General features: G+C 42.2%; 1 protein-coding gene across 2 annotated transcripts in view; it reads right to left on the minus strand.

The window, feature by feature from the left end:
• The window catches only part of PPP2R2B (protein phosphatase 2 regulatory subunit Bbeta), a 421,403-nt gene that overhangs the window by 221,218 nt on the left and 175,307 nt on the right, over nucleotides 1-24,878 (minus strand). The gene's annotated exons all lie outside the window — the stretch shown is intronic.

The raw sequence follows: 24,878 nt of genomic DNA on the forward strand, positions 1-24,878 counted from the left end.
CTGCTGAAATCTCAGCCTGGAATTGAAGAACCTGGCAGCTGGCAAGCTGTCTGGTCTAACACTAGAGGACGTCTACTTTATTAACCTTATTATGTTGGAAATGTGGAACCATTAAACTATGGATAAAGCTAGTTTATGGAATAAATACAATTAAAACCTTCACGCGCAGTAAAAGTAGCGATCTAAAAATGCAACCTGGTGGCACACATCATTGGTACTCATTATGCACATGTCAGCTTTACCATACGTATAAAATATTAAAGCAGTGTATGAAAGGTAAAATAAATAAATGAGGAAAACACCATCAACCATTAGGATTTATTAAATGGATACTCTGTCACGTATAAATCAAAGGGGATTAATCAACTAAAGAAAGTGACTTTTTAAAATTACCTTTATTAGAAAGGGTATAGGTATATATGTACCACAACAATGTGCAAAAAGACATGCAAATACTTGAATTTCTTATAGGGGACTCAAAACCCCACGAAGACATTCATAGTGACAGGATAGAAGAAAGGAGATTAGAGGAAGAGACCAAGGTCTTATGGAGAGGGCATGGGTAGATGAATCTCACCCTAATTGCCCTACAGACTTCTTAGACCAGGGCGACCCCCTGATGGTGGAGGTTCCCTGTCCCCGAACCTAATACTATCCAGTCCCTGTTAAACCCTAGAAAGGGGAAGATAATTTAATAACGGTTGTCAGTGGTTATCCCAACGGATGGGTACCACTGAAGCACTCCAAATAGAAAAAAGGAGACCCGACGCGTTTCACCAAAAACTTTTTAGGCTCATCAGGGGGTGATCTCAAAACAATCATAGATATAGAAATATGATACTTAGCTCAAAGCTGGATATAGATGGTTTTGCTGACCACCAAAAATCTGGCTGTCCTACTGTAGGTACATGTGGACGAATGATACAGTCCCAAAACCAAATTACTTTCTTCTATCCTGTCACTATGAATGTCTTTGTGGGGGTTTTGAGTCCCCTGTAAATAATTCAAGTATTTGCATGTCTTTTTGCACATTGTTGTGGTACATATATACCTATACAATTTCTAAAATAAATAAATGGCCATTGCAATGTGTCATTTGTATTAGACAAATAATTGGACAGGATTTCATCCATTTCAAACTTCTTTGTCTCTCATTATCATGGTCACTGGATGGTTTTTGTGCTATATACACGTTCACATGCAATTGTGAGTGTACTGGTTAATCCTAGTAATAACTTCCTGAATATTTATGTTTTAAGGACGGCAATTCAAACAATACAGAATTCGGGTGGCGCACCTTCAATGGAGGGAAGCAACACAACTGCTACTGGCCCTAGGGATAGGGGGAGCCCTGCATTTAACCGCTTCTTCTATTCCCAACACAAAAACACTAGGAGGAGCACAATGCAAAGAGGTTGTCACAACTTGGTTACTGGATACACTCCTATGCACAGAGCTCCCTCTAGTGGTGGCTATAGGAAGCCAGTTTTGCAATAGTAGGGATGCAGATTGATTCATGTAATTATACCAATTATCTGATGTAAATGCATTAAGCAATACGCTGTTCGAAATGAGTGCCATATCTTTGAAGCACCTGTTCCGCTTTTTCCGACTGAAAAGGCGGGTGAGGCCAAAGTTTTTTTTTTTTTTTAAATCACAAATTAAAATTTCCTCTTCTTAATGAAAAAAAATTATATATATATATATATATATATATATATATATATATATATATATATATATATATATATATATATATATATATATATATATATATATATATATATAAAAAAAGAAAAAATAATGGCGGCACTGGAAACAGGTAGTGTGGGTGCTACGTCCAGGGATATAGCTGCTTACCCCAAATAGACAAAGTGGAAACACGGACAGCACTCCAAGTAGAAAAGTGGTATTAATCACCCATGCAGATGGCAACGTTTCAGCTCAAACAAGAGCCTTTTTCAAGCTTGAAAAAGGCTCTTGTTTGAGCTGAAACGTTGCCATCTGCATGGGTGATTAAATACCACTTTTCTACTTGGAGTGCTGTCCGTGTTTCCACTTTATATATATATATATATATATATATATATATATATATATATATATATATATATATATATATATATATAGAGAACAAAGAAGTAGGACTGCACTCCAAGATAGTGATAAAATCAGCAAGTGGTTTATTCACCCATAATATGGCAAGTCTTGCGACGTTTCGGCTCACAAGAGCCTTCCTCAAGCATGGTAACAGTGAAAGTGAGAGCATTATAAAGGCATTTACAAAGTGTCCAACCCATAAGGGTGTGGTTACAATCAATTACAATTGCAAACATACGATGCATAGCAATACAAATAAAGTGCATGTGCATAAAGTGAGCAGTGGTATACAATTCATGACTAAGGGATGCCATCCCTACAAAGTGTATTAAAATGTATGTGATACTTCATCTAAGCTAAAATCACAATTATATAGGTGATAATATGATGAAGGTGGATCACAGAAGTCAAACCGTAGGAAGCAATGGGGCCCGCACATACCATGGCGTTCTTTGTGCGTCTCCAGGTCCTCATTGCGCATGACCACACTGACATCATCCGATGCATCACAGTGTAAAGGTCAAGCGCTCGCGCTCTGCCTGGTCGACATGAGAGCGCCATTTTACATAAGGGAAAGACACCTAAAGGTTACGTACAGGTTATCTATTTAACTGTTGTCCACACGGAACAATCATATCTCCGACCACTGCAGGGATCTCCTACATATATCAGCAAATGGACAGGGGTCCCGTCCAAATGGGCGGGACACCTGACCAAAGCGCCACTACAAGCACAATTGCCAAAAAAATAGCAGTCGTAGAGGGATGATCCCTCAATTGTACCAACAACCTTATCTTGTTAAAATATAATGACATATCTGGAGTAACGCATTAATAAAAGAACGCTGATGTCCACCTCGGGTCGCATAGCTTCCAAAGGGTCTGATTCTAGGATCCACATCCAATTTAGTGAAAATATAAAATCCTAAAAAGCAGAGAAAAAATATTTTAGTTTCAAAATAGATCTTTTTCATAATTGTAGATAAATCTTTCACGGTTATCAAGCACCAATATACAAAAATGAGAAAGACAAAGCGCAAACATGCCAAGGGACCGGGGGTCAGCCACAGATCCTAGGTCTCTCACCTGAACTCAATATTGAGACCCCTGGGATGCAGGCTATCCAGATCATATATCCAGCGTAACTCTCTTTTCTTCAAGAGTGTCAGGCGATCACCACCTCTTCTAGGAAGCCTGACCTGATCAATGATCCAGCATCTTAGATCACGCTCGGAGTGTCCGAGGGATCCAAAATGTCTGGACACTGGTAGGTCAGTACGTTTCTTCCTTATTGAATTCCTGTGGTTATTCAACCTTACTTTCAATTCTGTGGAAGTTTCCCCGACATATAATAGGTTACAGGGACAAGCCAACACATAAACTACATATGACGAGGAACAATTTAGATGGAACTTTATCGGATACTCTTTGTTGGTAAGCGGGTGTGTGAAAGATCTAGTTTTACATATATATCGACAATTGACACAACCGAGACACGGATAACATCCAAGTCCCGGCTGTGTCAATGTCCGCTGTATGCTGGTTTTCTTTGGACCTGCATCCGCTCTGACCAAGTGGTCTTTAAGATTTTTGTTTTTACGGTACGATAAAAGGGGCGGAAGCTTAAACTCTGGTACATCTTTAATAGACCTGCTTAGGATACCCCAGTTGTCCTTCAGGATACGTCCTATCTCCATACTACATCCAGAATATGTGGACATAAATGGTATCCTCTGAGTTTTTTTAGAGGTGGTATGTGTTATTTCAGTATTCATATGTAGGATTTTGTTCTTATGTGCATCTAATAATCTGCGAGGATAACCCCGCTCCCTAAACTTATCTGACATCGTATCCAGTGTAGTCTCCAACTCAGTGTGGTCTGAAACAATGCGTTTCGTACGGAGGAACTGCGAATGGGGGAGGTGTTTAACCAGGCTGCGTGGATGATTGCTTTCATAACGTAGGATAGTATTTCTATCTGTCGATTTGACATATAAGCCTGTGCCAACCATACCATCAATTAGCTTGACGTTCGTGTCTAGAAATGACAATTGCGTTTTAGAGTATGATATAGTATACTGAAGATCAGGATCTATATCATTCAAATATGTGTGAAACTCCCTCAATTGTAGTTCAGTGCCCGACCACACTGGATCATTGATCAGGTCAGGCTTCCTAGAAGAGGTGGTGATCGCCTGACACTCTTGAAGAAAAGAGAGTTACGCTGGATATATGATCTGGATAGCCTGCATCCCAGGGGTCTCAATATTGAGTTCAGGTGAGAGACCTAGGATCTGTGGCTGACCCCCGGTCCCTTGGCATGTTTGCGCTTTGTCTTTCTCATTTTTGTATATTGGTGCTTGATAACCGTGAAAGATTTATCTACAATTATGAAAAAGATCTATTTTGAAACTAAAATATTTTTTCTCTGCTTTTTAGGATTCTATATTTTCACTAAATTGGATGTGGATCCTAGAATCAGACCCTTTGGAAGCTATGCGACCCGAGGTGGACATCAGCGTTCTTTTATTAATGCGTTACTCCAGATATGTCATTATATTTTAACAAGATAAGGTTGTTGGTACAATTGAGGGATCATCCCTCTACGACTGCTATTTTTTTGGCAATTGTGCTTGTAGTGGCGCTTTGGTCAGGTGTCCCGCCCATTTGGACGGGACCCCTGTCCATTTGCTGATATATGTAGGAGATCCCTGCAGCGGTCGGAGATATGATTGTTCCGTGTGGACAACAGTTAAATAGATAACCTGTACGTAACCTTTAGGTGTCTTTCCCTTATGTAAAATGGCGCTCTCATGTCGACCCAGGCAGAGCGCGAGCGCTTGACCTTTACACTGTGATGCATCGGATGATGTCAGTGTGGTCATGCGCAATGAGGACCTGGAGACGCACAAAGAACGCCATGGTATGTGCGGGCCCCATTGCTTCCTACGGTTTGACTTCTGTGATCCACCTTCATCATATTATCACCTATATAATTGTGATTTTAGCTTAGATGAAGTATCACATACATTTTAATACACTTTGTAGGGATGGCATCCCTTAGTCATGAATTGTATACCACTGCTCACTTTATGCACATGCACTTTATTTGTATTGCTATGCATCGTATGTTTGCAATTGTAATTGATTGTAACCACACCCTTATGGGTTGGACACTTTGTAAATGCCTTTATAATGCTCTCACTTTCACTGTTACCATGCTTGAGGAAGGCTCTTGTGAGCCGAAACGTCGCAAGACTTGCCATATTATGGGTGAATAAACCACTTGCTGATTTTATCACTATCTTGGAGTGCAGTCCTACTTCTTTGTTCTCTATACCATTGGGGATTGCCGTTACCCTACGTTGGACCTTGCACCCACATGCTGGCTGGTGCTCCCACTGGACTTTTTCTTCTCTCTCTCTCTATATATATATATATATATATATATATATATATATATATATATATATTATTTTCATCAGATAATCTAGGTTACACTTTGCTTTCTGCATTGCCTGTGGATGATTGACGGATATTGGGTGGGCTGTGAGACTGAGGGCATACTAAGTCTTGCTATGGGCCCCTAAGAGATCAGTGTATGGCCCTGCAGCAGATGCACATTTGCCTGTGGATAGCAAAAGGACATAATTTTAGCGTCTGATGGTTAAACAGGGCCTTATGGATATGTTCAGTGCATGCACTGGGAATTTGCATATGATAAGCTCTTGCTGATTCCTAAAAGTATGGAACTGCTGAGGCCACCGATTGGCCTCAGTGGTCACAAGCTGTAAATGGCACATCATCACTGGTGACCTGTGAACGTCTGGAGCATCTATGTTGGAGTATGGAATTTTTTTTTTTTCCCTTATTAGGTCACCTGCACACCTGCATGGATTCCCAAAAAACTAAGCGTCTTTAGCACCAGCAAAGTGTATGACATTACACAAATCTCATGTACAGGTTACAGATTTTTTTCTGTGCAGAAATTGACCTGCCACATGGATTTCAAAATAAATGGCACGTAGATTATATTTCGGTTTCAGCTGTGAATTTTGCCCTTTTCAATGGAACGATGCGTTCTGCAACAAAACCGCATCAAATCTGCACCCAAAAAACGCAGATAGAAATTGTGGATTTCGGTGCGGATATGCTGCAGAAACACACAAAAAACGCATGGGAATTCATGCGGATCTTATGTGCGTTCACCCGCAACCCTTGTGCAGATGGCCCTGTTAATACATTTGTTGCTCCGCATTTTGTCTACAATATAGATTCACACTTTACAAGTAAAAATTAATAGTTCTACATATGGTGACCTGGAAAAGGAGCTAAATCAGAAGAAAAGCTTTGTTCCCAATTAAAAACAGAAAAATTATTCTGTCAATGAACTCAGTTCATTAAAACCAGACCGTGTAGCGTGAGCTAGCCACAGAATCAATGAAATCAACACTAACCATTTATGTACAAAGAGGCATAAATGTCTATTGGGACGTAAAGCACAACACAAAAATAAATAAATAAATAAATGAATCTGATCACAAATCAGATATTCTTGTGCTACGTTTGCCTGATTTAGCATTTATAACCCAGCAATAATCTTACATGATTATCAGTTTAGTGCAGGTGCCTTTCATCCACAGTAGCTGCCAAACCTAGTTATTGCAGAAGTAAATCAATACAAAGGCAGATCGAGCCTTAGGGGGGCATGTCATCTCGTGGACGTAGAGGGCACAAGCTGCGGCAGGACTTAAAAATACATTTATACAAATGTCAACGCAAACTGCTGAACAGACCATGCTGAACATAGAAGATGTGGATGACTACAATCTCTAATTTGAGTCACATAGCTCAGAATATGAATGCTCCTTATTATTTGTTGGCTGAGATATGGCTAGAGTGAAATAATAATCCTATGCCTCCATAAAATACCCCCAGTTAATGATTTACCAGTATGAATAGCTAAGCGCTCCAGTCAGAGCAGAATATTGAATTTCAATGAATACAGACAGAAAGTCATTCTCCTGCACAAAGTCATTTATTAACATGCATTAGGTGTGTTGGTGGTCTCATTTCACCTGATATTACACCCATCACCGTAATATATTACATATCGCCTGGCACGACTGTAGATACGGGCTTCAATCTGAATGCAGCGTAAAGCAAATCAGATCCTAAGTGGATATTCTAGAAATGAGGTCTAAGGTCTGTTTCATTTATTGACATCATAACAAAAGGTGCCGCTCGAGTTTCTGATTCAGCAGACTGATAATGTCACAGGCATGGACGCGCTCTTCCAGATGCATTTCAATAGAGACAAATTAAGTCGTTTTACTAGGAACTTTATAATCAAAAGCTAAATTCTCTTTGGCTCCATCACTTCTTCACTACCGCATATTCATTAGGAAGATATTACCTTCATAACTAAACAGAGCGAGAAAAAAAACATCCGGCTAAAAGTTCAGCTACCCTCACACATTTACCGCACCGCACCCAGCTTGTCCAGTGGTCATGACGGATGTGACCAGAGGAAGAATGAATCTTGAGAAGATACTGACTTTTTTTTAAAACAATGAGTTCAGCAGAAATTCTTTAGGGCTCTTTTCTGTGGACCTAGGATTGGGCCAATTATCAGGAACAAAATCGTACAACTCTCATACCCAATAACTGGCCAAGAGATTGTTCCAGTGTCATAACTAGAGAGGAGCGATTTTCATATTTTGAAATTCGTTCACGCTTCGTTTGGTGGTAAAAGCAGAATTGCATTATGGATTCCGTTGCCACGGACCATAACGCAATTCTATGATGGAATGCTGTTAAAGGCATGCTGTTATTAATTCCATTATAATAGAAGTCTATTGGCTGCAAAACGGATCCGTCCCGTTTCAGTTATGCAGGGGAGTTCTCTCCTGCATAACGGATACCGGACGGATCAGTTACGCAGGCCACAGGCATTCCGTTATGCATTCAGTCATAGAATTGCCTTATGGTCTGTAACGGAATCCATAACGCAATTCTGCTTTTACCAGCAAACGTAACATGAAATTCGCTTATCTCTATTTATAACCAGAAACCTTGGGGTCCAATAAGAAAAGTTGGAAGGGGCCCTGATTTACCATGACTAACCTGAGCAGAAAGTTCAGAGCATGAAAGGCCCAAGAGTTTTTCTGGCCTCCCCAGTACACAAAGATAATGCACACAGTGATGTCACAGTATAGAACAGGGCTCATCAACCGGTGGCACGCAGACCAGATGCTACCTTTCTGCTGCTGCGCATCTGTTCCTCCTCAGGACTACCACAAATGAAAAAAGGTGTTTGAATGTAGTGGGGGAGTTGGAAGGAGGATGGTGACCTTGGGAGGAAGGGGAAACAAGCACTGTAACCAGATTGGTTGTGGCAGGGGGGATGAAGGGGAAACCAGCACTGTGACCAGACTGGTAGTGAACGATTACTCTGATCAGATTGGGGGTGGGTGAAGGAAGGCAAGCTTTTAGGGATGGGCAAACGATCACTGTGACCAGATGGGGGTGAGGGAAAGAAGGTGAGCTTGGGAGGATGTGGGAACAAGCACTGATCAGATTAGGGGTGGGGGAGAAAGGTGAGCTTTGGGAGATGGGGGAATGAGAATGTGACTAGTTTGGAGGTGGGGAGAGGATGGTGAACCTGAATGTGATTGCTGAGGCTGGTTATGATGGAAGACCAGCTTTCTGACTACTTTGGAGGAAGGAGTAATGAGCTTGAAAATGATTGCTGGGGCGGATGGGGAACAAGTTCTCTGACTACTTTGGGGGGTGCGGTGGGGATGTTGAGTCGGAATGTGATTAGTCTGTGTGTGTGGGGGAAGGAAATCTAGGTGTGATTGGTGCAACTTTGATTGTTATTATTGTGGGGGTGACCAGTATATGGGGTACACTGATGGGGGAGGGCATCCCTCAGTCTGTTAAAATGAGCGAGGGCTGCTCTCCCCCACCGTCAATAAGTGTATGGTTGGTGGGGAGGTCTCCCATATAATCAGTCCCGTTGTTGGATTCAGAGGAGCAGTGACAAGCTTTACTATCCATATATTTGCCAGAAAGCAATTTTTCTAAAAAGCCAGAAACCTCTAAGTTGTGCAAGTCAGGCAGTGTTAAGAATTTTTGGACGTAGCTAGTAAATACAGGTTTATGTCACAATGATGCAGTGATGTTACAGTACAGGCATAGTGCACATAATGATGTCACAGTACAGGGATAGTGCACACAAAAGTCACCATGTACCCATGACCTCACTGTACAAGAGAAGAAAAAAGTTATTATGGTATGTCACATGCAGGTATAATGCACACAACATGTCCCAGCACAGGGATAATACAGCATAGGAATGATGCAAAATAATAATAAATAAATAAATAACGCAACAGAGAAGTAATCATGCACTCAGCAGCGGGTAACCTTGAGGTATGCTACTTCCATACTCATCACAAAAGCAAATATGTCTGAGCCCCCATAGGTGTTGCCATGGCTGCTATTCTGGTAGTTAAACCCATAAATTGCACATTTAAAGGGAGATCACCACTTTCTTGTAGCACCTAAAATAGTAACTTGTTGGCAGCACAGACCTGTGTGGGGATGTGCTGCTAACAATAAGCAAACTTAATGGGGGGAGGGGAGGGGGGGGGGGGGGTTGGACAATGGTTTGTTTCACATTCACTTTGCATCAGGCCATCTGAAAGGTCCTTCAAACATGTGTCAAACGTTTTTATTATCATTGATCGACAATCATTTTTGGCCCATGTAACAGAACACTTTCTCTGGACAATCCAGAAAGTTTTACGGCAATTCTTTTGCTGGACACAATTGCAAGATTGTACAGTGTGTGGAGTTTCACAATTAAAGCAGAAAAATTAGTGTCACAGGGATTGGGTGTGCAACCACTGTACCAATTAATCGTTTTGAATTCGGGCTAGACCTAAAGCGATATCCTGGCAGTCCACTGGTTTTCATTCTCTAACCACTATAGATGGATCTGACCTTCCCTGCAGAGAAGCCACCAGGCTGCTACCTCTTGGAATAGTAACAGAAGTTGGTTTTAACAGTTTTCTTTTTATCATGTAAATTTGTCACAACAGATTCCCAACTATCCCCAACTATTGTGGCTGGATAGTTTTAAAGACAGCTTCAGAATATGTAATTGATTTTTCTAATCACTTAAAATTATCCAGCAGTAAGGGTCCATGCGCTGAAGCACTTAGGCCTCTTTCACAAAATGCGTGCGAGTGCAAAGCGTTTTAAAGCGTTTCGCACGCGTGTGAGAAAAATCTGCATGTTTGGTACCCAGACCCGAACTCTGACTTCTTCACAGAAGTTCGGGTTTGCGTTAGGTGTTGTGTGGATTTTATTATTTTCCCTTATAACATGGTTAAAAGGGAAAATAATAGCATTCTTAATACAGAATGCTTAGTAAAATAGGGATGGAGGGGTTAAAAAAAAAAAAAAAAAAAAAATTCTTAAACTCACCTCATCCACTTGTTCGCGCAGCCCGGCTTATCTTCTTTCTTCTTCTTTGATGACCTGGGAGGAAAAGGACCTTTGGTGACATCACTGCGCTCATCACATGGTCCATCACATGGTCCATCACCATGGGGATGGACCATGTGATGAGCGCAGTGACATCACCAAAGGTCCTTTTCCTTCCAGGTCATCAAAGAAGAAAGACAAGCCGGGCTGCGCGAACAAGTGGATGAGGAGAGTTAAAAAATTTAAAAATAATATATTAAACTCACCTCATCCACTTGTTCGCGCAGCCTGGCTTGTCTTCTTTCTTCATCTTTGATGACCTGGGAGGAAAAGGACCTTTGGTGACATCACTGCGCTCATCACATGGTCCATCACCATGGGGATGGACCATGTGATGAGCGCAGTGACGTCAGCAAAGGCCCTTTTCCTCCCAGGTCATCAAAGAAGAAGAAAGAAGACGAGTTGGGCAGCGCAGCACGAACAAGTGGATGAGGTGAGTTTAAGATTTTTTATTTTTTTAACCCCTCCATCCCTATTTTACTAAGCATTCTGTATTAAGAATGCTATTATTTTCCCTTATAACCATGTTATAAGGGAAAATAATAAAGATCGGGTCCCCATCCCGATAGTCACCTAGCAACCATGTGTGAAAATCGCACAGCATCCGCACTTGCTTGCAGATGCTTGCGATTTTCACGCAGCCCCCTTCACTTCTATGGGGCCTGCGTTGCGTGATAAACGCACAATATAGAGCATGCTGCGATTTTCACGCAACGCACAAGTGATGTGTGAAAATCACCGCTCATGTGCACAGCCCCATAGAAGTGAATGGGTCCGGATTCAGTGCGGGTGCAATGCGTTCACCTCACGCATTGCACCCGCACGGAAAACTCACCCGTGTGACAGAGGCCTTGGAGTCCTCTTTATTATTCAGCAGAACATAGTTGTTGTTAGGCACACAGACTTACTAAATGCAAAAGACAAATATTTTTTTTTTATTCTTTATGTCTAGCCATTACAATAGTTTTTTTGGGGGAGGGGATAGTTCCTTTTAAAGGCCCCATTGGCTCCCTTAGGGCTGTTTCATATGGGTGTGTGCAGTGCGGTAATCGTGCTCCACGTGCGAGCGTGATCCTCTGTTCTGGACTTGCAGGATCGCAGGGCATTATCATAATTTATAATGCTGTGCGCCGCCTGAGCTGTACAGCACGGGACACAGGCCGGAAGAGGCCTGCATCGCAGCGGAGGTAAGTACAAGTGTTTTTTTTTTTTATACCGGACTATCTGTTACTGGCAAATGGGGAGGGGGGGGGGGGGGGGGGGAGAGAGGCACTTGTAACTGGCACATGGGGGGGGGGGGGAGAGAGGCACTTGTAACTGGCACATGGGGGGGAGGAGAGAGGCACTTGTAACTGGCACATGGGGGGGGAGGAGAGAGGCACTTGTAACTGGCACATGGGGGGGGAGAGGCACTTGTAACTGGCACATGGGGGGGAGAGAGGCACTTGTTACTGGCACATGGGGGGGAGAGGCGAAGAGAGGCACTTGTTACTGGCACATGGGGGAAGAGATTATTATGGGGCACTATGGGGGCTTCTACTGAGGCCACAAAGAAGGGGTATTTTATATGGGGGCTCTGTGTGGTACTAGTATTATATGGGGTATTATCTGTTTCTGCAGTATAGTTTTGGGGAGCGCAGCGGCACAGTATTGGGGGTAGTAGGATGATTTGTCCAGAAGTTGGGAGGATGATGGAAAAGTAGCAAACTAAGATTTTATTTTTTTGTTGTCAAACTGCAGAGAGGGAAAACGACAAAACGGTGGTCTGGTCTGAAAGGAGAAGACGAGGACAGAGAACATCTACATCAAAGGAAACGTCACTGGATGTAAGAGGTATCGTAGTAGTGATGGGATCAGGGGCGTAACGATCGCGGTGCGACCTGGGGGTGGAGGCGGGATATGGGTGTGGCTGGAGGCTGAACATGGGTAGGGCCTGGAAGGAGGCCCTTGATCTATTTTGCCCGGGGGCCCTGAGGGTTCTCAGTCCGCCCCTGACTACTACAGAATTATACTGACAGCTTTAGGTCTCTATGATTCTAGAAGTAACGTCAAGCAGAGGCACACAGCTTTATAAATCATGATAATGCATGCCATGTACTCATGCAAGTCCAGACCGGAAGATCACGCTCACACACGAAGCGCGATTCCCACAATGGACTCCTGTGAAACAGCCCTTAAAGACCCCTGTGCTACTGCACAGGCTGCACATATACATTGTATGCCCACCCAAGTAACCAACATTTCATGGTGATGAGGTGAGAAGACACCTGATAGGTGAGAAGACACCTGATATGTTTGAATTTGAGTTCTTTAGTAAAGAACTGCTCTGCTGAACAATTGCCTCCTGATTGTTGCCTACACTGCTATACTGAAAAGACAGTGTCGAGACAACCTGGACTCTGCCTTGCACCTCAAAACTTTCAACACCAAGGGCACCTCAACTTTCATCAGGCAGGAGAACCCCAGAACTAGTGTGCCTCAAAGGGAAAAGAGGTACACCCATCTCTATCACTGCAATGACCAAGTGTAACTACTTTCTAATGCAGAATAAAACTACGATGTGAGCAATCAGGAGTTGGCGATACAATATTGATGTAGAAAACTACAAGAAAAGGCGAGTCTCACATACCTCCTCCTATTAACTGGGCAGGGTTCATGCAGGACATTTTTGAGTTACTCTTGCAAGCTCAATCGCAGGTACTTCCAGAGAAACACACTAATATACTGTATATACATTTATATGTATAGCTCCTGCACATCTCAGACTCTTTAATGCACTTCTACTTTCTCACAATATGCATCTGCAACTTTTTGTTGTATTTCTAGCGACGTCTTTGTTGGTTTCCCTTTATGTTTAGAAACAGACATATGGTTGAGGTTCTTAAAACCACCAAATCCTATTTGCACTAAGACTGTAATCCATTTAATAAAATGACGCAAGGCCCACGTGACAAAACACGGAATCATCTGAACGGTGCTGCAGGTCCATCTGCCTTCATCTCAGGCAGCATAATACATTCATTTATAGTACTGTCTAACGTAAATGATTTTATATTGCTACCTGGAGAGTGGAACAGTGTTTGACCAATGTATAGAAGCTGCAAAGTCTACTATACTACTATATCATCAAGTAATATAGGATAAGAAAATATAGGATTTGGGATGTGGGAAAATACATGGCGTAATTCAGTTAATCTGCACATAGACACTTTGTTAGATCCGGATTTAAAGAGATTCCTGTCTTCATCATAGCTGAAATTAAAGATGAAGCTCTGGGAATTGCCTATGAGAATAGAAGCATTGTTCCAGATAATGGCTTTTATTCTGCTTACTGTTTCTGTAGAGGTTCAGAATCAAGACGGTTGTATTCTAAGTATTGTTCCCCCTTAGGCTACTTTCACACTGGAGTTTTGGCTTTCCATTTGTGAGATCCGTTCAGGGCTCTCACAATCGGTCCAAAACGGATCAGTTTTGTCCTAATGCATTCTGAATGGAAAAGGATCCGCTCAGAATGCATCAGTTTGCCTGCAGCGCTTTACTGTCCCCCTGACGAAACGGAGCCAAACGGATACGTCCTGACACACAATGTAAGTCAATGGGGACGGATCAGTTTTCTTTGACACAATCTGGCACAATAGAAAACTGATCTGTCCCCCATTGACTTTCAATGGGGTTCAAGACGGATCAGTCATGGCTATAGAAGACAATATAACCAGATCCGTTCATGATGGATACATGCGGTTGTATTATTGTAATGGAAGCGTTTTTGCAGATCCATGACGGATACGCAAAAAAAACGCTAGTGTGAAAGTAGCCTAAAGGAAGAGATTTTGATAAAAATCATACTGTACATAAAGGAGCTGATTGAATACAATTCCCTAATATCAACATTGATTTATTCGGAATACAGCTTGGTCTACTTTCACACTGGCATTTTGGCTATCCATTTGTGAGATACGTTCAGGGCTCTCACATGCGGTCCAAAACGTTTAGCGTTTTGGGGTCTGTCTGATGAAACTGAGCCAAACGGATCCGTCCTGGCACACAATGAAGGTCAATAGGGACGGATCCGTTTTCTCTGACCCAATCTGGCACAATAGAAAACGGATCCGTCCTCCATTGACTATGTTACAGATAATACAAACGGATCCGTTCTGAACGGATGCAGAAGGTTGCATTATCTGAACGGATCCGTCCATGACGGATCCGCACAAAACACGAGTGTAAAAGTAGCCTTTGAGAGCTCAGCAGAAGCCAGGAGTAGCTGGAGACCAAGGCATCTCCATTGACAAAATTCGCACTGAGCAGCCTGCAATGTATGAGAATACAGACATGCTTCAAATTATTTTCAGTAAACCAGTTCAACTTTTTTTTTTTTTGTAACACATAATTGGTATAATGAAATTAAAAAAAAGATGAGGAATGTTTTTGTGGCATTCTCTGGGCCCACTCATCCATGTGGAAGGCACTCTCAATCGATTTGGGTACGAATTCAGCAATGCAGATCACATACATCTATACATACATGCCGAGATGGTCTTCAAAGACAATGCTACATGTCACATGGCTAGAAATATCTGACATTGGTTGGAAGAGCATAACCGAGAATTCTAAGTTCTACCTTGGCCCTCTAATTCCCCAGACTTGAACCCAGTTGAGCATCTGTGGACCACCTCCATCATCGTGTTTGCGCTATGAATCCTACCCCACACACCCTTCAGCAGCTGTGGAATGCACTACATTCAGCATGGCTCCATATACTTCCTCCCAGGACCTTACAGAGTTCCTCAGCTTGTCTAGCTGCTGTCTGTGCTGCACACAGCAGTTACTCTGGATACTAGATGGTGGTCATAATAATGTGACTCCACTGTGTATTGCCAGGGCTACCGCGGTACAGAATCTGTGGAGGTACCCTGTGCAAGCTCCTTGTCTATCCTGAGGATAGGTCATCAATGTATAAAGACTGAATACAACCCCTTGTAGTGACATAAATGAAAGGAACGTGCGCCGTTTTCTTTTATAACAGATTTCACTTAATGTCAATAACATTACTGTAAAATCAAGTATTCTGTACAACAATATATGAAACTCAGGGGTAAAGAAATGTCATCTTTGGTAAGAACAAAAAAAGGGCAAAATCCATTAATTACATTTGTATTATCTGCTACTAGAATTTAGGAATGTCCTAACTGGTTTTCCTTACTTGGGTCCACTCCATCAATGTCTAAGGACCCAAACTAACCGCATCATAGATCTCCTAGTTCAGGTCATTTTTCCTGTGGTTTGACCAGGATTTGCAGGCATTATACAACATGTATGCACGTATAATGCTAGTGTGAAACTCTCCATAGGCCACTTTTAGCCAAGCACTATAATGGGGGCTTGGGCAGAGTTCTGGCGGTAGCGCACGGCGAGAGGCAGACGGACTAAAAGTACTGCATGTCATACTTTTAGTCCGGCTGCCTCTCGCTGTGCGCTGCCGCCGGAACTCCGCCCCCGCCCCTATTATAGTCAATGGGGACGGAGCGGCAGTCCGGGGGCACACGTGAACTAGCGGCAGGACGGATCAGACAGGCTGTTCACCCACCGGAACAGCCTGCCAGAGTCCCCTGCCGCTAATGTGAAAGTACCCTAAGACTGGTGTCTAAATCGCCAGTCTTAATAAAATGTCCCCCATAATGGATTATTAGGACTGTAGCACTATACGTTGTGCGACCCTTCCCCCAACCTCCTACACAAAAGCTCTGGAAATATCCAATGCTTGAGGACAGAGAAGGAATGATTCAGCATTTAGCACGCAGATCAATACTGTGCAATGCTTTTCATATTCACTATAGCTGCCTTCCAAAATATAATCTGCTTCTATGGCCAAACTTAGAAATAGATTTTCAAATGTCCATTATCAATGCTTTATGGCCTTGAGCATTAACATAGTAAATAATGCATCATGTACGATCATGACAAAGCAATAGCCGTCTGACATTTAGAGGGAGCCAGTGACCCGTGCCTGGACGATGCCTGCATTTTAATCTAATAAAAAATTAAACACTGTTATATATTGCGTTTAGTTGACTGCACAGATCTATAAAATGAGCACCTATTATATATACAGTAGATGTAGTTAGCTGGAAGATTCAAATAGAAGAAAATGTCCACCTTACTTGGTTTTGCCAACAGTTGTCCACAGATGACATAAGAAACAAAACAACAGACCTTGAAAACCATAACCAGATTGATCCTTTCATTTTCCAAAGATCTGATAAATGAGATGTGGAATCTGATTGGTTGCTATGGGCAACTAAGCCAGTTCTACTTTACAACAGTTTTGATAAATCTCCAATGTTTGCAAATGGTCATGCAAAATCTGGGTGAGATGGGGGTAGGCACAGATCATGTCTTTTCTCTCCCCATTGAGTACGAAGATATCCTACTAGCCACTGGCATGGTCTGTGCAGTGAGTGCACCCTGCTGGACGACTGTGGTAGTACTATCCAGCTGCTCCTCAGCTCAGTTAGGCTCCATTCAGACGTCCGCACTTTGGGTCCAGATCATAATTACGGACCCATTCATTTTCAATGGGGAGGGAAAAGATGCAGACAGCACACAGTGTGCTGTCCACATCCGCATTTCTGGTCCGTGACTCCGAAAATAAATAAATAAATAAATAGAACATCTCGTATTCTTGTCTGCAGCTGCGGACAAGAATAGGCATTTCTATTGGGGTGCTGGCCCGGTGTTTTGCGGACGTGTGAATGGACCCTTACATTGGGGTGATGTCCCACATCCTCCCTAGCTCCTACATGGGGTGAGCACATGGCTGCTTCTACAGCTACTGCCAGTGACAGTGCATTTTCCTAGTAGATTATGTTATATTGGAGGCAGGCAGATGTGTAATTATAAGGGGTCTCGTATTTCCTACAGTCAGACAGTCAGGGGACCATGATCCGTATTGGTCAGGTGGTCAACTCTGGAGTCTGTATTTTTAAGGTGGTCTGGTCTAGGGTCCATATTCATCCATAGGGCCTTTTTTCAGGGGGGCTAGATTCCATTAGGGGGGGTATCTCGGTTGTTACAAGTTTTCCCCTATCCACAGGATAGAGGACAACTACTAGATCGTGGGGGTCATACAGTGAGAACAGAGGCCCTGTACCCCCTGCAGCCCTCATGAAACAAACAGAATGGCTGCTCCATTTATTTCTATGGGAATTTTCAGGGGGGCTGCAGGGGGTACAGAGCCCCCATTCTCACGGTATGACCCCTACGATCTAATAGTTGTCCACTATCCTGTGGGTAGGGGATAACTTGTAACACCCAGAATACCCTTTTAAATTTAGGCAGTCTGGGAGAATCTGTATTTCTTTAGGGGTCTTTCTGTATTTGTTTGGTTGTCTGGTCTTGGGTTTATATGTGTTTAAGGGGACTGATGTGTTCGATCATGTTGGGCAGGGATCAGCAACCTTCGGCACATCAGCTGTGGCAAAACTACAACTCCCAGAATGCACACTTACTCTGCTGTTTTGGTAACTCCTATAGAAGTGAAAGGAGGATTCTGAAAGCTGTAGTTTCCCAGCAGCTGGAGTGCTGTAGGTTGCTGATCCCTGCCCTACATGATCGAACACATCAGTCCCCTTAAACACATATAAACCCAAGACCAGACAACCAAACAAATACAGAAAGACCCCTAAAGAAATACAGATTCTTATGTAGGGATATGCTGAATGGATTCAATCATCATATTATGGGATCAGGTCCTATACAAACGGGCAGGGCATAAAGCCTAAACATTTAGTGTGGAACACTGGGTGTTGCTTTGTACTTTATTATTTTTTTTAAGCAGAAAAAGGGGGGCATTAGGTTTAGAAACAGTTTAATGGACTCATCCTTCGCTAGTCTAAATACGTATGTGCAGAATATCCAGAATAGCAAATTTAATCCATTATGTTAGATTAGGACAAACAAACCAGGATTAGAATGAAGTAAAAAGGTTTCACATCCTATTAATGTCCTACGTGTAATTACCAAAATCACAAATCCATGAGCTTAGTAGTAAGAAAACAAGACAAATGCATGTGTTCAGTTAACCAGATTAAAAAATGCCCGGGGGTTAGGCAATCACATGAATCAAAGTGCAATCTATTTTACCAGATTGAAGACTGGAAACAAGAGACAGATTCATCATTTCTATCTGCTGTATGAAGGGAAATCAGCTGAAGATGCTTCTTTTACATTACTTGTGGGGCCTACTGAAATAATGCCTAGAGTTCCTCCAACTATATGACTACATAAAACTATTTCTTCTTTGTATAATGGGCAAGTAATGATTTCTTACCAGCTACATGTCAGAAAATAAGACAACTGGCCACTGAAGTGAATACTGGGAAGCTTCTATGCCAAGAGACCTATATACAGTGCAGTATAAGTAATGGTATGGGCATCTAACTTGATTTCTTAGTAGTTGGTCCCAAAATGTCAAAACTCAATAATAATCTATACCAGCGGTAGGGAACCTCCGGCCCGCGAGATCATTTCATATGGTCCCCAGCTCCCTGCCAGAGCATACTGTACCCGCTATTTGTCCTGACATGTACAGTGTCAGAACCTAGTGCACGTAGGCACACGCTATGATCTGACGCTGTGCGCAGTCAGGTCACTGTAAAAGAAGCAATGTGAGGAGTTCTGGATCTAAAGTGCTGTCCAGAGCAAGCTAGCCAAGTTTATTTATTTGTTTCTAACGTCTGAAGGGGTCTAGGGATCTGATCTGAGACTGATTATATCTGATCCTGGGGTCTGATCTGAGGCAAATTTAAGTTGGGGGGGTTGATCTAAGGCTGATGGAGGTTGGGGGGGGGGATTCTGATCTGAGGCCGATTGAGCATGGGGGTCTGATCCAATTACATGTTTGACCAAATATAGCAGTCAAATTTTTAAGTTGAGAATTTTTTAGGGCCCGAAAACAATGTTACAAACATAGAAAAAGGCCTAAGCAGCTAAAAAGGTTCCCCACCCCTGATCTAAACAAAGGCAAGTTTACAGCTTGTGTGACCCAAGTACACTAATGTGCGCATGGAAAATCCACTCCTAAAGCATTTAAAAAGGGTTCTCTTTTCAATAGCTACCCCTGCAGTCAACGAAGGCTACTTTCACACTGGCGTTTTGGTTTCCGTTAGAGAGATCAGTTTCAGAGCTTTCACAAGCGGTCCAAAACGGATGAGTTTTGCCCTAATGCATTCTGAATGGATAAGGATCCGTTCAGAATGCATCAGTTTGCCTCCGTTCCACTCTGGAGGCAGACACCAAAACTCATATAATCATCTAAACAAATGCAATTATGGAGGTCGTATGACCCAAGTATGTGTACTAACATCTGCGTGAAAAATGCAGTCCTTAAGCCTAAAGCAAGTCCTAAACTTTTTCTGGTCTTGCTTATATGCTGGCTATTCCAATGACTGACACTTTTACTGATAAGCCATCTGTTCTGGCTCATAAAAGGGAGTGAGCATATTAAGATACAAGAGACCACACAAACTTTAGAGAGAGAGTAAAAAGCCCCATTTAAATGCATCTTCAACTCTGACCAAGGAACCATAGCTACCTTTGTGTAATGATAACTATAGAGCTTGGGTCCCCTCTGGTTTTCTGGTGAAAATAGTCTAACTAGGTTTCTCATCATTTAACAAAATAATGCTTGCCACTATCTTCTGTATGCGTAGTCATATTTTGGAAGCACTCTCTATAAACTAGGATTGCATGTGCAAATTTATCACTGCAATACTAAACCCATGGGTGAGACAACCTGAAATCTTGGTGGATTTTCAAAGCTATCCAGCAAGATAATGAACGAACAGATAAGCCTACCAGAGTTTTTAGGAAAAATGGTTTTCTGACATTTTAACACTGATGACCTATCCTCATGCCTTCTCGCAGCTTACGAAGCACAGTGCCAAACTTTAATAAAAAAGATACTATTAAAAAAAACAAAAACTGTGCCGGTCATTGTATAGCGCCTGTGCTTGGTATAGCGTTCAGCCCCATTGACTTGAAGGGCTGCTCCTAGGCCATGTGAACGATGAACGTGATGTCATTGATCTAGGAAAAGCAGCAAGAAGGCAGCAATGCCTTCTCAAACAGCTGATCAGCGGGGGTCCCGGGTGTCAGACCCCACCGATGAATTACTGATCAGTATAAAAATGTTGGAAAACCCCTTTAAGCCACCATTTAAAACCAAACTTGCAAACTGTAAAGTTTCACACACATGGCAGAGCCACTTGGTACCTTTGTATGAATGTCTTAAGGAGGTATATGATACGAAAGATTTTTTTCTCCTGGATTCCATATTAAATTTAAGAAATATCCTATATATGTCTTTGGAAGAAATCAGAAATATTGATGTAACTCTCTCTCTCTCTCTCTCTCTCCTCCCCCCCCCCCCCCCCGCCGTATGACCTCGTGCGAGGAAAGCCTGGTGTCCCTGTCTGAGCGCAGGGGGTGGATACCCTCAGTGGTGGAGCATCTGCCCTAACCTTTTGAGTGTCTCCGGCCTGCATGAGGATCCCGAAGAGGCTTGGGGATGCCGCAAGTAGACAGGGGAGAAAGAGTACCACGAAGTATCGGCACTATTACTCATGTGGTGTAAAGACGTGGTGAGCTAATGGTGCAGTTGACTACACTGACTGGAGAACTATGATCTATGCGATATATGTGCGTCCCAGGCGCCAGTCTCCTTTAGAGCGTGAGAAGACAGAAGGTTGGTGGTCTGCTGGAGGAAGGGTGAACCTATAAGGACTGGTACACCACAGAGAAATACTACCACTCTATACCTAAACAGTGTTGCTGGTGTGAGTCTGAGGTGCACAAAGAGTTTTTTTTTAATTTATTTTTTATTACATGTTAGCATTTAGACTGCCAGCTTTTTTTCCCCTCTGGTGATGTGGTGGTGGCCTGAGACCTAAGTGGAATATGGGAACTCATGTTTTTGAAAAAAGGGGACTTGGAGCCACTTGCAGGTTGTCGGAGAAAGCATGGGCCCATATATCTGGCATATTAGAAAGGGCCATAAAGGAGCACTGCTACATTTTACTTCTACTGCCGCCTTTTGTGTTTGTTGTTTTTTCTTCTTTTTTTTTGTACTGGAACTTTGAAGCGCACCAAACTTAGTCAGAAAACGCTAAGGTGGAATTCTGTTTTAACGGACGCTGGAGAGTTGAGGCTTATAGTCTTAGTATATATGGAGAAAATGCTACATATTTAATATCCTCTAATAGACAAGGTGTGGCTGAGCGCGGTTATTTGTTTCCTACTTGATGTGACTACTGATGAGATTTTATTTTTAGAAGTAATTATGGGACATTGATTGGACATTATCAATTATGGATCATTTTTTGTAAATGGCAAGGTGAGACTCTACCCCTAATGGACTGGTTACGAATTTAGGTAATACATGGAGAAGAAATAATCTCAATATATAAGGACTTTTTGTGTCTATTGATTTATCTGGATTATGTCATCAAGATTATGAATTAATCTCTGTATGAATTAATATTGATCATTGCGGGGGTGATTGGCAAGGTATTTGATCTAAAAAAAAAAAAAAAAAAAAAAAAGCCAGCTAAAGCTCAGAATAGGAAATTGGTGGGGACGGTATCGCCTAAAAGATGGTGGGGCAAATAGCCCTTTAACAAAGATGGATACATTTCTGAAATCTCCGCCGGGTAAGTCCAGAATGGCCCAGAAGAACAAGGGATATATATGGAAGGAAAGGAGGATGGTGGTGATCAACATAATATTGGGGAACACCGAGAAAGGGGTCATGAGAATGTCCAGAGTAAAAAGGAAGGGTTGGATATAAGGATAAATATGATTGACAACAAATTAGAAGCCATACTATGTGCATTGAATAAATCCAATCAATCCTTGATAGATGTAACGATAAAAGTTGCCTCCGTCCAAAATTATATTACCGTGATAAAATCAGAAGTGAATATAGGATTAGGTAGGCAGAAATATCCAGAGACGTGAAATAGGAGGTAGTTAGGAGTAATAAAAGAATGAACGAAATGGAATCTGATAAAAAAGGTGCTCAAAGAGAAGCTCACAGATTTAGAGGATAGGGCGCAGAGATATAATCTTCGTTTAGTGGGCTTCCCAGAAGGAATAGAGAAAGATGACCCAGCAGGGTTTATCAAAAAATGGTTGATAGAGGTAATTGGTTCTGAATACCTATCCCCATGGTTGGCAGTGGAACGTGCCCATAGGATTCCAACAAAAAAAAAACTCCTGCTGGAAGCTCTCCTTGAGCAATTCTGGCAAAGATGATGTGTTCAAAAGACAGGGATTTGGTGTTAAGAAAGAGAGAGAAATGCAGGCGATAGAATATAATGGCAGTAGAATATAAATCTATCCAGATTTTTAAAGAGAAACAGAATAAAAGGAAATAATATCGAGATATCAAAAGAAGGCTTATGCAGGCTAAAATTAAATACTCCATGTTATACCTGCCAAAACTGAGAATAATTTATAAGGATCAAGTTTTCCCCCCCCCTAAACCTGAAGCGGTGGAATGGTTAGATTATTATGAGTTCATACCTCTGTGGGGAGTTTATAGTTACTATTATGTATTCGGTGAGGTACAGGGGTGGCAGGGGGGTGTGGGGGGATAGGTAGATGGTAAGAGGTTTATGAGGTGGCATTTCCTCGTCAACCATAGAGATGGGCTGGGGTAGGGTGGGACGAAGTTATCACAGGAGCCACTGAGGGTAAAGATGGCAGAAAAGGGTGTTCCACTTGGGACCGGTTTGTATGACTGTATATTATAATATAGGGTTATGACACATAGGATATTGATGTGGAATGCGAGAGCAGTTTTTGATCTAGTAACTAAACATCTTCCTACGATTGTAGGTTTAGATGAAACTCATTTGATAGTAGAGAAAATGGATTATATGAAAAAGAAATGGGCTCAGTATAAATATCATTTATGCCTTTCAACACACTTGCGTGGTGTGAGTGTATATATACATAAGGTAGAATATGAACCAATGGGACAGATGATAGATAGGGATGAGCACGAATATTGTTGCTGGAACGGGATGATGCGTTAGCTTTTGTATATATTGTATATATATTGGCGTTCAGCCTTTCCGTTCTCCTGCTCTGTTATAGGAGCAGGAAAATGGAAAGGAGGGATTCGGCACATAACTGAGCCGAAGGGAGCCTATGGACCCCATAGACTATAATGGGGTCTGTTAGGTTTCCGCTCAGAAGATGATTTTGGAGCAGAGAGAAAAGTTGTGCGCGCAGGACTTTTGTCTCCGCTTCAAAGGTTTCAGCTCAGAGGAAGATTTAACAGACCCCATTATAGTCTATGGGGTCCGTAGGCTCAGTTCGGCTCAGTTATGTGCTGAATCCGTCCTTTCCGTTCTCCTTCTCCTATAACGGAGCAGGAGAATGGAAAGGCTGAACGCTGATGTGAACTCAGCCTTAGCCGAATTTGTATGCAGCAAGAGTAAGTGTCGGAAACTAGTGATGGGAGATTTTAATAGTGTAAGTGAGATGGAGAAGGATAGAGTATCTACCATACCTGGTCGGAAACAACAGGAGGTAACACTTTACTTTTTAGAACATGTCAGGAAATGGCATTGATATTTGGCGCTACTTATACAGAGATAGAAAAGTGTTTTCATGCTATAGTCGTTCATATAACTCTATGTCAAGAATTGACCTTGCATTGACTAGCCCCGATTTTATAGAGAAGGTGGTTAGTATGAAAAACGAAGCACATAGTGTCTCTGACCATTCCCCTATATTGCTGGTGGTAAATAAAAATGAGGTTCATAGGGAGGCCAGATAAAAATGAGGTCGATAGGGAGGCCAGCAGGTTCAGATTGAATCCTCATTGGATTTTGTTAAAGAACAAGTACTCATAGGTAAAGAGATTAAAGAGTTTTGGAATAGAAATGTTAGATCGACTCATTCATTTTGTCTGGGATGCACTTAAAGCATTTCTCAGGGGTTTATACTATGGGAAAATAAGGAAAATGAGGGCAACATTTGCTAAAATGGAGAAGCAGCTCTAGGAGAGGGTTAGTGGATTAGAGAAAGAGATTATAAATAATAACAGAAATTCAACAACAGTTAGCAAAGGCTAGGGAGGAATATAAAAGCTACTTAGGGCTCTTTCACACTTGCGTTGTTGTGTTCCGGGATAGAGTTCCGTCGCCGGGGCTC

This window comes from Bufo bufo, chromosome 1, assembly GCF_905171765.1.
Source record: "Bufo bufo chromosome 1, aBufBuf1.1, whole genome shotgun sequence".
Classification (NCBI taxonomy): Eukaryota; Metazoa; Chordata; class Amphibia; order Anura; family Bufonidae; genus Bufo; species Bufo bufo.